Raw genomic sequence first — 15,615 nt, forward strand, 5'->3', positions numbered from 1 at the left:
GTTACCGATTTGAACTGGACCTCAAGAAAATTCCTCTGTCAAATATTCTTAAAAGGGGAATTCATATTTACAGTTTCATTTTACGTAGTTAATTAATTAGTGGCCCATCCCGGCTTCGCCCCGGTAAAACATTAATAAATATAGGTATATATGTAAACCTTCCTTAAGAATCACACTATCAGAAAATTGTGAAAACAGTTCAAAAATCCGCCCGGTAGTTTTTAAGTTTATCACGTTCATACAGACAAAAAGACGTGATAGGGAGACATATTTTTATGATATGTAAGAAGGGATGGAAAAGACAGCAATGAATAAGTAGGTACCTACATTCTATATTTCCATGAGATCAAAGCTCAATTTGTTTGACCCATCGAAAATATATAGAAATCTCTATTTTAAAAAAATAGTACCCACGGCTCTGAAAATTTACGTTACTCTGTACCGCTCTAATTGCTTATTATGTGTTATGTCATTTTAGAATTGATGTTCAGTTCCTATTATTTCCGTATCAATAATATGATGACAATCTATGGAAATGAAGAATTAATAAAATTGTGATTACGACTCTACACTGACTCAGACCAGTTAATCGAATTGGATGGGTTCGGCAAACATTGCAGAGTTTTCATTGCGGTACCAAAACAAAAGCACTCATCCAAACTTCGCATGTACATGCGTTCGCGTCGGCATATGTCCGAGTTCGGCGGTAGAGTGTAGCCGGCATGAAATGTACTTTATTTTGAGAACTTATACTGCTAACATTTCACAGTTAACGGTTAAGTAACTGAACGAATATTTTTCATAATCTAAATGAAAATCGGTTTAATCCTGAAAGCGCAACAGACTTTCGCATTTATAAATATTATATTAAGTACTATGGAAGTATGGATTTATCTGTGGAAATCCATGAAACAAACCATCAAATCAGGACAATAAAATATTATACAATATTTATTGTATGTTATTAGATATTGATAATAAACAGAGATGAGCTTGCACGCTTGGGGTCAAATGAGCGTAAGCAGGCTCATACCATTTAAAAAATATTATTCCGCCTGGCGCAAACCCATTCTGATAAGACGTGCTTCCAAAAATAATTTCAGTAGAAAATTAAATGAATCCAAAAGATGACTACAGGTGAAGAAGTTGCTTGTCTTATGTGACCTGGATTTAGGGGTTATGGTTTAACAAGATTAGCTAGTGTAAATTGTCAGTTTATAGAAGTTTCATAGGTAGTAAGGAAGAAACGTATGTCTATGACTGCTCGGTTCAGCGATTATGCATTTGTATGGGTTTGTAAATAAAACTGTTACATTTACTACGACGCTTGTTATTTGTTTATACATATGTGGGAGAATACGGAAATGAAATGCAATATAATTTAGGAAAAATGTATATTAAAAAAAATAAAAACAAAACATTTTGTTAAAATATTTCAATGCAATAAAAAATCTATTTCCTAGCCGAAATGTGCAACATGTGTTTATATATCCCTTTGATATACATTTTATATACATTTATTGCATGCTATCACATATATAGGTATAAATTAGATGAATAACGGTAAAACCAAAAGGGTCATTAAATTAGGCTTTTATAATCCATAAGTACTTAATATTTTAAATGAATGTTTATTTGTCTGTTCCGCGTTCATGGCTAAACGACTGGATTTTGAAGAAATTTGGCATGCGAGTAGGTAAAAAACCCGTAAAGAAAAACGTAGGTATCACTAAGTTCTTCCAATTTATTAGTTCAAACAAATAATAAAACAAGTTCGGGTTTAACAAAAATAAATAAATAAATAAATAATCGAATTAAACGGTTATTTTTGAATTTACCAAAGAAATAATTTTATAAAATGCTAAAGTTTTGACTCATCCCTTGAAAATGTAAGAAATGTCCAATAAAATCTGTCTAACAGTTTACATTGCATAAAACTAAAACTAGCTAAATCGTACCCAAAGTTCCCATTGAGTCCAAACAAATTCAGAACTAGTTACCGATTTTATTTCCTTTGCTGTATGTTGATACTTGAATGCCGGGTCCTAGCTGAATAATTCATTCCACTTACCTACGCAGCGCGACAGATCGCATTTGAAATGCAATCTTGCATTATGCACGACTTCGCATGTTTGACGCTTCGGAAGACGTCGTAGATTTTTGAAGCTATCCGTAATCTTTAGAGCGAGGCGTCCAGAGCACATATCTTGGAATTGGGAATAATTTTCTGTTCGTGTTCTTATGCAGATATTAGTATCTGCATAAGAACACAACATCGCGATACGTTGAGAACGTCACCTACTTGAAACTAAATTCAGAGATTCTACTAATATTTTACGCAAGTTTGGACATATGTGAGTTTGTAATTCTATACTATTATTATAAAGACAAAACTCACAAACGCTTACCATTTGTGAGTTTGTATGTTTGAGGCGGGTACCTAATCTCGAAACTTTAGAACCGATTTAAAAAAATATAAGATTTCCATAGGCTATTTTATCTCAAAATTCTCACGGGAGCAAAGGCCCGGGCAACATCTAGTCGGGCAACTGATAAATAGATTTTCTTTTACGCTCGTTGGACACTTTATCTTCTTAATATTTTCTGTATTTTTATTCTCATAAATCAACATCTCAATTATTTGTATGTTTTTTTATGTATCCTATCTATTATATATTCATATTTCATTACATTGTGCAATTTTTCTGTTTCTTTTTGTCCTAATGTTTAGCTGGTATATAATTATTCATTAAGTTCGCCGTTTGTTTATGTTTGTTTATAAATATGTTTTACTTGGAACAATAAAGTTTAATAACTAGTAGTATTAAGTCCTTACATTGGAAATTGGCGTTTTGTTGTACTGGCCACATAATTCACAAATTTCTCCTCTTTGGTTAGGAATTCCAAATTCAAATTTATACAGCTATTTACACATGTATTTGTGTTTCGTTAATCGTCGTTCATTTTTTTTTCTGATTGCATCACTCAGTTTATTAAATAGAAAACTTGAATTATCGCGTTATTTACGAGTACGAGTTCCACCGTGACACCATTGCTACGGAAACGGCTCGAAGGGTTAATGATGTGTATGGCGGTCATGTCGCAAAAGAAAACACAGTGCGTTTTTGGTTCCAACGTTTTCGTTCTGGAAATTTCGACCTGCAGAACGGCCGGAAACCCTAGTTGATAATGAAGAATTGAAGGCTATTGTGGAAGCAGATTCATCGCAAACCACGTCCGAGTTAGCTTTAGGCTTCGGTGTTAGTGATAAAATAATTTTAATACACTTGAAACAATTTGGAAAGATTAAGAATCTTGAAAGGTGGGTACACCTCACGAATTGAGTGAAGCAAACCGGCAAACGCGTGTCGACTGCTGATTACGTAACCGGCACAATAATGAAGGGTTTTTAAATCGAATCATTACCTGTGATGAAAAGTGGATTCTCTATGATAATCGGAAATGTTCATCGCAATGGCTGGACCCTGGCCAGCCAGCCAAATCCTGCCCTAAGCGAAAATTGACCCAAAAAAGTTACTTGTAAGCGTTTGGTGGACTAGTGCCGGTGTTATTCATTACAGTTTTAACAAATCTGGCCAGACAATAACGGCAGACGTCTATTGTCAGCAATTGCAAACCATAGTTTGCAATTGCTGACAATAGACGTCTGCTGACAATAGCAGCTAGCTTTCCCATCATAATGGGAAAGCTAGCTGCTAAACAACCGAGGCTGGTCAATCGCTCCACGCCACTGCTGCTTCACGACAACGCTAGACCACACACTGCACAACATACGGCTACCAAATTAGAGGAGCTTCAATTGGAATGTCTAAGACATCCACCGTACTCCCCGGACCTTGCTCCAACAGATTACCATTTTTTTCGAAATTTGGACAACTTCTTCCAAGGGAAAAAATTCAACTCCAATAGGGCAGTCCAAACCGCCTTCAAAGATTTTATTGATTCCCGTCCGAATGGTTTTTTTAGTAAATGGATCAATGAACTATTGATTATTAAAAAATAAATTTAAAAAGACTATGGCATCGGTGCTTAGCAACCAATAATAAAAGTGATCTTTTGAGAATTCTTACAACATATATTTAATTTTATTCCCTTAACCACTGCCCAATTTAAGTAATTTAAGTGGTTATGGGCCCAGCACGCTTCCACTAAATTACAAATGAGATGGCAAAAGTGCATAGATAATTCTAGGTTCTTACTTTGATGAAATAAATATATTATATTAAATAATATTCGACTTTTTGTTCCTCCTGGCGTTTGGTATACCAAACGCCAATTTCATATGTAAGGACCTAATATATAAATGGCAATGGTTTAGTAATAGAGCGGGTGGTAACTTAAAATAATAGGTACAAATTAAAGTAAAAGGTTCTCGTGTACGAAAACCCCAGTACACAGCTTGTTTCAATAATTTAATTAAAAAGCTAACATTTCATTTCAATATACCTAAATAGAGTAAATAAACATGGCATCCGTTTATTGTTCGGAAAATATACTCTGCGGTCAATGTTTGTCCACAAATATATTCATTCATCTTCATTATACTCAACATTTTGAGTCAATTGAATGTCATGAAAACTATAACAATATTTGTTAAAGTTTATAGTTTAAAGTCGATTTTACAAAGCAGTGGATCAAAGCACATTGAACTAATATGTAAGCCATTACAAAATATAGCTAATTCTATGAATATATAATTAGGTCGGTATATGTATTTAACTGCAGAAAGAATACAACTGTTGATTTAGATTGTGTTCAACAGACAACATAACATTGTTTACCTACATATAAATACTGTTCTTTTCGAATATTATCTAGGTATTGATAAATTATTATTTTTTATTTTGGTATTCTATATTTTTAAATTTCATTGAAAAAATATTGAAATTTAAAATATGGAACACGCGATTTCTCAGTGCAGGCCGTTTTGCTACGAGTAAAATGGTTTTTTTTTTTAATTCAGAAACTTACAAGACCACATCATATTTTCTTTATTCGTGTTTTTTCTAATGTGCAATTGTTTGAGGCTATCAACCTAATCTTATACTTATCAACCTGTTAAGTAATAAATTGTAAGAGCTGTTTTGGTAAGTTATTTTAGTAATGTTTTAATGGGGGTGTCCATAGGTATACAAGCCCAATTTCGGGCGAAAATTGTTCAAATATACCGTTTTGATTTCATGCGAAACTCTGAACTGGAATCGGAGTCAAACAAAAATGTACCTATTTATGTAAATACAATCTCGGAAACATGAATGAAATATTTTTTTATTAAATACACAATAGTGGCGCATGCATGAGCCCTGTGTCGGGCATGTGTAACAGCAATTTGAATACCGTAAACATCACGTGAAGTCTCAACCATTCCTAAGCATTCCCAACCTAAGTTCAAAGCTTAAAAAGCAGTATCCACCACACAAATTTCACAGCAATATCGCCTTTAACAGCAAAGATGTGAAAGGAAAAATATTACATTTTTCCGCGATCTTCAAAACGAGGGCGCATGCCCGTTTGGGTTATATGTGTGTTGAGTCAACACACTGCTTTTCTTTCAGGCCGAGGTTTTCTGAGTTTTTTTTAAAGGTAAATTGACTAGTCGCAGGTGGCTGAAGGGAAACGGGTCAGCAGGTCTCGGTGGCGTGTCATGTTCATGTGTCACCAGGGTCGGATTTTGGAAATTGTTAAATAGTGATGTATTTATTAATCATGGATGGTAAAAAAATATAATACACGTTCTTAAGTATTTACTGTAGTAGCTTATTTAAATGTCTTACTCTTATAATTGTCTTAAACCTACTGACGATAATTTAACTTGAGAATTAAGGAAAATTCTGACATAGAATTTATTAATTTTTTTTTTGCATTAAAAAAAATACGCAAAGTATTGTAGAAACTACTGCTAACGGTTCGTCAATGTGAATTTCTTAGCGAAAGCGAAACAGACAGACAGATAGGCAGATAGACTTTCGCATTTATAATATTAGGTACTATAGATTTAAAATATTTATTTAGTAACTTTTTTGAACCTCAGGCTATTTGCCTTAGTTACGCTTCGAGTTTGCATTGTACTCTGATAGCGTTTACGTGATATCGCATCATTTTTCATTTTCTTAACAATTCAATGATTCCTTGTCTGTAGGCTATTGATCCACACAATAAAATATTATACAAAAAAACTTTTTATAACAACGAAAAAGGTAATCTGAAAACAGTGAAAATATTTCCATCTTACTGCTGGTAATACATTCAGTAGTAAGAAGAAAAAAAAAGAATCCTTTCCGATCTTTTTCCTGAGTCCGTCCCTGTCGTACAATATTTTCATTAATTACCACGTCATCTAAGGCTTGGCTTCAGCATCTTACGTCGAACTAATTAGGACGCTGTCATTTTTCGCTCCAATCCGGAGTTTATCGAATAAAAAAAATGTTGAACATTTGTTTCTGTGAGAAAACGGTGGGCGATTTACCTCGAACTAGAAATCAAATTACAATTGTTACTTTTGAATTCTTGGAAATATACCTATTAACTATTAACTCGACTCCGGTATTAGGCAACTATTATATTTACATTTTCTCTATACTTATCCTCTCGTCCTCTAAGTACATTTATATTGTTATATTTTGAAGTTTTAGGCACTTTTGTATTGAAATTTAGCACTACAATGCGTATAACATCAAACATTGGATTGTGATCTGTTTGTTTATCAATAAATATCTATATAATATAGGATATTCTCTGAAATTATATTTCTAACGCCACTTGAACGGCTTCTATATCACTTGAGATCCCAAGCTCGCTGCTGTCCGAACCTTTTTCCGCCTCTCAAAATATCGTAATCATTATTATCTGGTATCAGAGAGATTGTTAGCATATACATATTTCTACTTCAGTGCTTTTCTTTCGCTTAAATTGGGGAAACATTATTACTTGACATTTGAGTTATAACCAGAATAGGCTATCTGACAATATTGAAAATATGCTACAAATTGTGGTCATCCTATTTTTTATATATTTATTTTTTGTTTATATTAATTTATGCGCGTTTTTGGCGAAATAAAGGAAAAAATAAATAGTATTAATTTGAAATTTTGTATTTGTAAATTGATATACCTATTCTATCCTTGTACTAAATTTCATCGAGACCCGCCCAGTAGATTTTGCGTGATACAGTAACAAACATAACATTAATTGGAAATGGGATAAAAATAAGTTCATTACGTCTAAATTTAATAGTCTATCTGTACTTGAAACAGTACAATAATAAGTAATCTTAACAATTCAGCAAGAGCCAGCGGTGTTATCTCAAGTTACAGTCAAGTCTTTGAAACGATCAGTAAGTATCTATAAATCCTGAGAATTTGCCAAATTTATAGTCAATTTCTGTTAATAGCTTCCATCGGAAGGATTTCATAGTTCCCAGAAACTGAACACAGTAAAATATTTATAGATGTATGATATAGAAAACTAAGTATAGAAAGTCAAAGAATAATTAATGTTCCACCAGATTGAATTGTACTTAATAACAATTAATCTGTTTGGGATAAGTTCGCCACTGTGCATTTTGTCATATTTTCTTTTTTTTTTTAATTTTTTTCAGCCTTGTGACTTGATCATGGATATACCTATGAACTACACAATGGACCTAAGTATTGAAAGTAGATGGCATCAAATACCAATATTAACCTAAATGATTTAAACTATATCAATATCCATTATGTGCAGTATTCGGGGTGCTCTTCAATAATTTCCTTTTATTAGACGATTAAAATACGTTTATTGGAAAGATTTACAGTAAAACAGAATAATTATATTAAATTTGTGCTATCTCAAGCGCGCGTGGACGAGACAGTTTTTCTAGAGAGATCTACCAGTGGTGGGGCGCGTACAACTTATGATCGATGAAAAAGTTGCCGACTTCTCACTCATAGATGGCGATAGTGGTATCATAAACACATTATAACAAAATAAAAAATAAGTTTCGGCAATCACAAGAGTAATTAAAAAGACAAACTACGTACTGAGGCTCCAGTGGCGTAGCTATGTATGCAATGGCCCTAAGGCAAAAAATAAACTAGGACCCATCTAAACTATTTTTCGTACGCCCAATTCTCAATCCAGATTATCAATGAAGGTCAAAATGTAATGTAGCTTTATGTAAAAACCAGGAGAAAAGCTATACTTAAATTTATAAGTCAGAGTACGAGAGGTCCTCTGAGCTTGCGGGCCCCGGGGCGCAGCCCCATCTATAGACACAGCGCTGCGAGGCTCAGACTTAATTAGAATTGCTGAGTCTTCTTGCGCACAGGACGCGCATAGATAATTAATTCTAAGACAAACATTTACAGAAAATTAGATAATTAAATGACTTGAAATAATTACGCCATACGTGAGTCGCGTGATTTATAAAGATTTTGCGCCCACATTTCTGTATGGAGTAATGGAGGTATTAGGTTGTTTTTCGTTGATCTTTTTTTTGCATGAAGATTGTGGTGATATTTCGACTTATAGTTTTTTACTTTTTACAGAAAGAAGTGGACAATAACAGTTTTAGAGTTAAGTAGTTATAAAGGTGGTTAGGTAATTATAAATACGACCATAAGTCGACAACTAACCATAACCATTACGACGCACAATTTCAAGTCTTCGATGTATTCAAAGCTACCAATTTGTTGTCCAAAAAGATACTTTTTTTTTGTCAGAATGTGTAATTGCTCTCACTTATTTAAAATTTTTTTCAGTCGCCTAAACTACCGCCATCTAGTGGGAAATCAATAACAGATTGTATAGCGTTAAGGCTTTTGATAAAGCCATGTAGATATTAAACACGAAGTGATTAAATCATTACGAGATTGTGCATGCATGCACTTTGGCTTCGAGCCAAACTAACATTTGTCGGATTTGCTATTTGTTTACGTGTAGGCGCAATGCAGCTCGCAAATGAAGTGGTTGATTAAATCAGTAGACTTTTTCATAATTTAAGCAGAGAAGCTATATTTAATTACTTGTTGAAGTTTATTATAAACTAATTATATTTTAATAACACATAATAAATTATACCTACACCTAAATTTTCCTCAGAAACCACACTATCTATTGGTGAAAAGTGAAAATCTGTGCAGTCGTTTTGAGACTGGCACCGAAGGAAGTGCCGCGAAAAATGTAATGTCTACACACAACAGTGGGTTGAATAAGGCTGAAAATGATGATGATTCTAAGAACAAGTTGCTGGCCATTAAAAATATGGAAGGTCAATGGAGTTTTTCAAAGAGATGATTAGATTGTTAATGTTTTCCTAGGTAGGTATGTTAAAATGATCGAATACCTAAATGGTAAAACTAAACTTATTCAGAGGTAAAACTATACTTATACGAAGTCCTTAGCTTTCCACAACAGAATAACTTTTTAAAAGCTTTTAGCCTGACGACAAAAAACGCATTTCCCGGTCGGCGCTTTGCCCGGCCAATGTACAAAATAAGTTAAAATACAATTTACCGTTCACCTAGTAGGTGAACATGGTTACACCATAAAAAATAAACAAACTTTTGTACGAATGACGTAGGTAGGTATTTGATCTTCAGATGTTTATGGTAATCAATTGTTTACAACCATGAAATTAGTAGGTACTTACATACTCCGGTTGTACGAAGTACTTACTTACTAAATCCATGTTTACAACATTACCTTGATGTACCTAATAGATTTTTTGTCTATTTCCCTCGTTATTGGTTTATTTAGCATATTAAAGCTCATAAAAATATTATATGTGTCTAGAGAAAGTCAACGAAATGTTTCAAAGTAACTTATAAGTTATGTCTTTGATTGCTTTTAATACTTATTTTATTTTTTGTTAATATTCCAATATTTTCTCCATTTCCAAGTCAAACAGGATGCTTTTACTCTCTCTTTGTGAGTAAAAAATGCTTTAGTGTCGATTTCTCGGAATATCAGAGTAGTTGTGTGAACCCGAGATTGGTTCACGTATGACTCTCATTAGAAGAGACTTTGATAGAAAGGGATATCATAAGTCACTGTGACCTAGAGGTCCTTACAGCCAGCCTCTTAAAGGTGTCGTGTCATTGAGTACATTTGTACAAACTTTTATTTAACTTGCCTTGTTGGTTTGTGTGGGTCGAATCTAACAAGTGAAATTTGACCCGGTTCCTTGATTTAGAGTTGACATTTTTAACGTCGCTTCCGTTCTTATGAAAAAGCATTATTATGAAAAGTGAGGCCAGGTGCACCCAAGTACTGCTCTCGAAACGAAGGAAAACCTCAGTGGTTTGTACAAGTTGAATGCAACAAGATCTTTTTAAAGACAACGCTTTCTTCAAAAATTATTTTTTTGTTAAAAAGTTATAGCTTGTATCGGATCTAGCTTTATGCTAGATTTGTTTAGATAGCACGCAACATGCGTAGGTACTGATCATGATACGCGTATCAGATACGTGTAACAGATACACGGGTCCAGGAGCATCATGCTACGACGTGTAAGTAGCTGGTTGTGTATCATCAGCGACCACACTAGTGAAAATGATACGTGTCCACAATACGCGATTTTTATGTTACTAAAAGAATTCCCTATAAACATTTGAACAGAGTTCGTCCACTGTTGTGCACACCAATTATAAAAAAAGTTCGTTCAAAGTTCGCTCTCGGTGGATTCACACCTTAAATCACAGTGACCTTCGTCCCTATACGAATTGTGGGCACTTTATTATGTTTTCCGAGATTGAGTGTCCGTTTTGTTACATTTTCGATGAAAGCAATCAAACTGCCTGTTAGATCGATCCAATTTATAAATAGAATAACCATTTCTCAGTCGGATAACAATGAGAGATATAGGTACCTATGCAACTGGTAGAAAAATGTTCCGACATAAATTTACATATTCATTTATTTATTGAAGAGCCTACCAAATCCCGAAAATACTGCGAATTCTGGCTTTTGCGGTTTTTTTTAATTTATACCGGGTTATGCCCGCGGCTTCGGTAATTGTTAAAAAAATACCTACTATTAAAGTGTTTTTTATAAATAAGTTATTCTTTATAAAAAAGTTATAAATATGTTTTATTAAATCATGGTGCGAGTACTGAAAGTTATATAATATAATCTGTGGTGTGGGTAAATATTGTCTAACAAATCCCACTACTCAATCAAATATTTTCTCGACATAAAGCGAGCAACTCAATTAAGATATTAACACATAAGTTCCCTTTGACTTCTATCGAGTATTCCCCGTATTAATTAATACGTTGATTTGTGTGGGTCCGCCCTAAAATAGGACCACTCCATTTGGATGATAGGCGACAATTGCACTCCCGATAAGTGTTGCATCGAGCAGGCTACCGGTTGCAAATTTTCATAGCTTCGTAGCAGCGTTATAGCTTGTTGCTAATATTAATGCTATTATTTTAACTCTGACGAAAAAATGGTACTTATAATGTATTTTGCATATATATAAAGCCCAATGTGAGTGTTAGTTGCACAGATCGGCAGAAGAGGATAAAAAAAGCTAGTTTCATTTGAATTTATTCCAGTTATGAAAAAAAAACGAAAATTCTTTCACAGAAAATAAATTACGCCGATGTAGATCAACTGAAACAGGCTTAAAAAGAACACACTCGCTCTGTGAGGGCTTTGTGGAAAGTTTTAACTAGATTACTCGTAATAACTGAACACAAGTTCACCACTATGACAGTAATGGCCCCAAGACTACGCTCAACGACTGATTAACGCAGACATTTGGGGAGATTTCAATTCGAGTTTCAACTTTTTTTGGGAGTTTCGTTAGTGGCCTGTTACTTCTTCCATTTTTTATGAATATAACCGGATCGTTACTTTTTCATCTTTAGCGGAAAAATTAAGAGAACAGGAATTTTGTGGGGGCAAGTTTAGCCAGTACCTAAAGAAATGATATGATAATTTTTGTCCATTCAACTTGGAAAATACTATTTTAACATTATTTTCACACATATTTCAGTGCGGTGTTGTTGTGTTTTTTTATTTATTAGATCAGTTTATACATACACAGAAATACGATTTTGTTATATATATATATATATATATAGTTTCAAGATAATATGTATATATTTGCACTACTTGGTGAATAGTACTTGGTAATAGCAAGATCTGTTTCATTAGAGTAATAATAATATTAAACATTTTTATACGCTTTGATGTCTGGATTAAGAATACTCTTAACATAAAGCGATTGTGTTATGTAAATTTCTCATTGAACTTTTAATGTTGTGGTCGTGCCAGAATCTATCGAAGGAGATAAAATGAGTTGGAACCACTTCAAGTACACTAAATTGGAAGGAATATTATTTAAATGAGATAACACGATGCGCAATGAGCTGGCCTAGTTAAAAACATTAATAGTACTGTAAGACAATATTAACGGCAGAAAAGCGGAAACATACACCACAAAGAAAATTATTTCGTATGAATATAATAGAATAGTTTTATTAAGACTGTAGGTCTTAAAACTATTTAAAAGATTAACATAATTTTATTCCAATTTACTTCTCTTAAGTCAGTACTTCTCGTCCCGCTTCGTTTTATTCAATTGTTGTTAACAGAATCGCAAAGTTTAGACAATAAGATAGTCTTTGGTCAGTCGGACAAGTTTGTACAACTTGGACAGTCTTGTTGTTCTACCGCACCCATCAGTCTTTGGATTGTTTATATTGGAATATATCTTTTTATAGTACCTACTAATTAATAATTTCACAGTTGTCTTAGAATTATTTATATGCATTTTTTCTCTCAATACATATGTCAATCGAGAATTTTTACGAATGCGTGTTATGTAAAGTTGTAATAATAAATAATACAAACCCACGTTTGCTCATTATATAATATTATACTATAAAAATATCTGCAAACGTTGAAAGATAAATGGGTGTGAGACCTTTGCTCTACTCTCGTCGCGGAAATTCCTATGCACTGTTTCTGTACGGCCCACTGCACTTGGCAGTTCCACATTATTTCATTATTCGGTATTATGTATGTATGTATCTTCGAGCTCTGCTGCACACAAGGGATTATTCTATAAATCTTTGTATTTAGTGGCAAATTTATTACCTCCACCTAGCCAATTTTTTACAGTTTTAGAGTTTTAGTAATCAATGAAGTTTTTTCAATGTATTGATATGAATCGAAATTAATGTCGGTAAAATTTTATGGAGTCTTATCTCTTTCTCATACTCCCGCCGCGTTTAAAATAAATATTTGTGAAGTTTTGACTGCGATTTCATCATCAGCCTGACGTAAATTCTCTTTGGGAATCAACATTCCCAACAACAAACTGTAATAGTGCGACAACTCGCACTATTACAGTTTGTTAGTTCATACGACCCTTTAAACAATTAATAAAACCTATCGTGTGGCGTTTGGTCCTGCTTTTGCAGCTGATAGGAAATTATATAAATATCAAGGGCAGGACTATGTCAGACAGGCGAAGGTCAGAAAATCGAAATCAGCGAAATCTTAAACATAACATTTGAATGGTTCATTTTAACGCTGACGCAGGATTTGAGTATATCACTGCCTCTAATGAAACCGGAAACACCCAAAGATAAGAGAGAAAGAGAGAGAGAGAGAAAAAAAAAAACCATCAAAATATATAATCGAAAAAATCTGATTTCTCCGAGTGCGAAGAACTTGTCGAATGTCGACGACTTGAGAAGGGCGTGGTTAGCATTATGTCCGACCAAGACAAATGAGTGGCAGCCACCAAAAAAACAGTGCCTTCCTTAAAAGCTTTATTACAATGCAATAGAGTTTATTATCCTTAGTGTGTAACTTAATCTAGGTTGTAAGTTACTCATCGGGAAATATGTCAGAAATAATTGAACTGAAAGCTGGAAGCAATGTAGGAAATAACGAGCCTGTAATGATATATTAAATACAATATGTGATTTATCTTCTAATGTTTTATACGTTAAATTGAGTTTGTTTACTCATTTGTTACCTCGTCCCGCTTTTCTAAACCAATAATCTTAAAATTTCGAATATAAAGGACATAGGTGGTCCTTCATCAGCAGTGACCTTTCATCTCAAAAAAAGTATAGGTACTTTTTTCGACTACCATCAAAATCTTGTTATCTATCTGTCTCTCTCATCTATGCGCCTTCTCGGTTGCTCCTGCCACCATTAAGCATAGATACATAAAAGAAAAATACGTCAGAGCCCCGCCATTGCTCGCTTTCCAAATTTTTCTCCTCGTTTTTCTAACATGGATTTCATGAAAAATGTAGTGATAAGATTAATTTCGTCAAGCGCAAATAACGTGACACCCCTGGTGGCCTACCACGGTAAATAAAACACGTAGTAGCACGTCATTACGTCTTCTCTCTATTTTATACGATACTTACACAATATTGAAGAAACCGTAGACCGTATTTGGACGTCAGTAACGTGCTACGTGTGGAAATGTTTCGTGGTAGGCCTTCTGGTGTTATAGGCATCCGTAGGCTGCGGTGACCATTTACCATCAGGTGAGGTTCGAGTGCTCAGTAGTATAAAAAAAACTCTATTCAATACCTATTCCATATTGTATAATCTCGGCAAAGAGTTAGAGTTGTTGGTTTTCTTTCACATACTCTTAGGTTGAAGCCCTACGAACAACGGAAGGTGACTGTCTAGTTTGTAGTTACCTTATGTTATTAGTATAACGTCTTTATATAAGGGAAATACACTAATCGAGGTCGGTTTGTTCATTGTTAGATGACACAGTAAGGCATAGCAATACACTTTATAAAGTCGTTGGGTCGCATTGCTAGGCAATGGACTTCCCCCTTATTCGTGTAATTTTTTATAATCGTTACCATTTTTTTATCCCCGACGCAAAAAGAGGGGTGTTATAAGTTTGACCGCTAGGGCCCTAGGGGTGAGGGTTGTTTAGGTGTGACTGTCTGTGTACGGTTTTTTTATTTGATAGCTAATTTTTATGCGGTGGTTTTTAGATATGTTTGATAAAAATCGGTTTAGCCATTCAAATGTTGTAGCTAAATGAATATTGAAAGTCGGGGTTTTTAATTTGTCTAACAAATAAATTTGTGTATTCTTCAACGACGCGACGTAGCATTGACACAACAAAATATGAAAATTTGCAGCAAAATAACCTAAATGCTTAAATTGGAGGTCTAGTGTCGATTAGTTAAGATTACGTAAACGTGACTTTGACTTGTGTGAAACAAGGTAAAGGCTAGCCAGTTATGTATTTAATAACCTTATGTAAGGATTCATGATTATTTTCATTCAATCTTTTTATGAGAGTATCTAATTAAAAGCGTTTGTATTTATTTAAACTTTAGCCTCATTAAAAACCCTTTTAAACTCATATTTAAGTATCTATCGTATTATGTGTATTTATTTAAGTATTCAGGTATAATAGTACATATGTAAAAGTATATTTTTGCATCTATAATACATTTAGTATTAAGTATATTAATGACTCAAATGTTCACTGTAAGATGATAAACGACATTCGATTAAAAAAAAAAAGTAAAAGAACTGGCTGGCTATACTGATTCCGAAGTGAATAATTTGAATTACGAACATCGTTTTAAAATGGCCCTATTCAGTTTG

This window comes from Plodia interpunctella, chromosome 8 (genome assembly GCF_027563975.2).
Source record: "Plodia interpunctella isolate USDA-ARS_2022_Savannah chromosome 8, ilPloInte3.2, whole genome shotgun sequence".
Lineage (NCBI taxonomy): Eukaryota > Metazoa > Arthropoda > Insecta > Lepidoptera > Pyralidae > Plodia > Plodia interpunctella.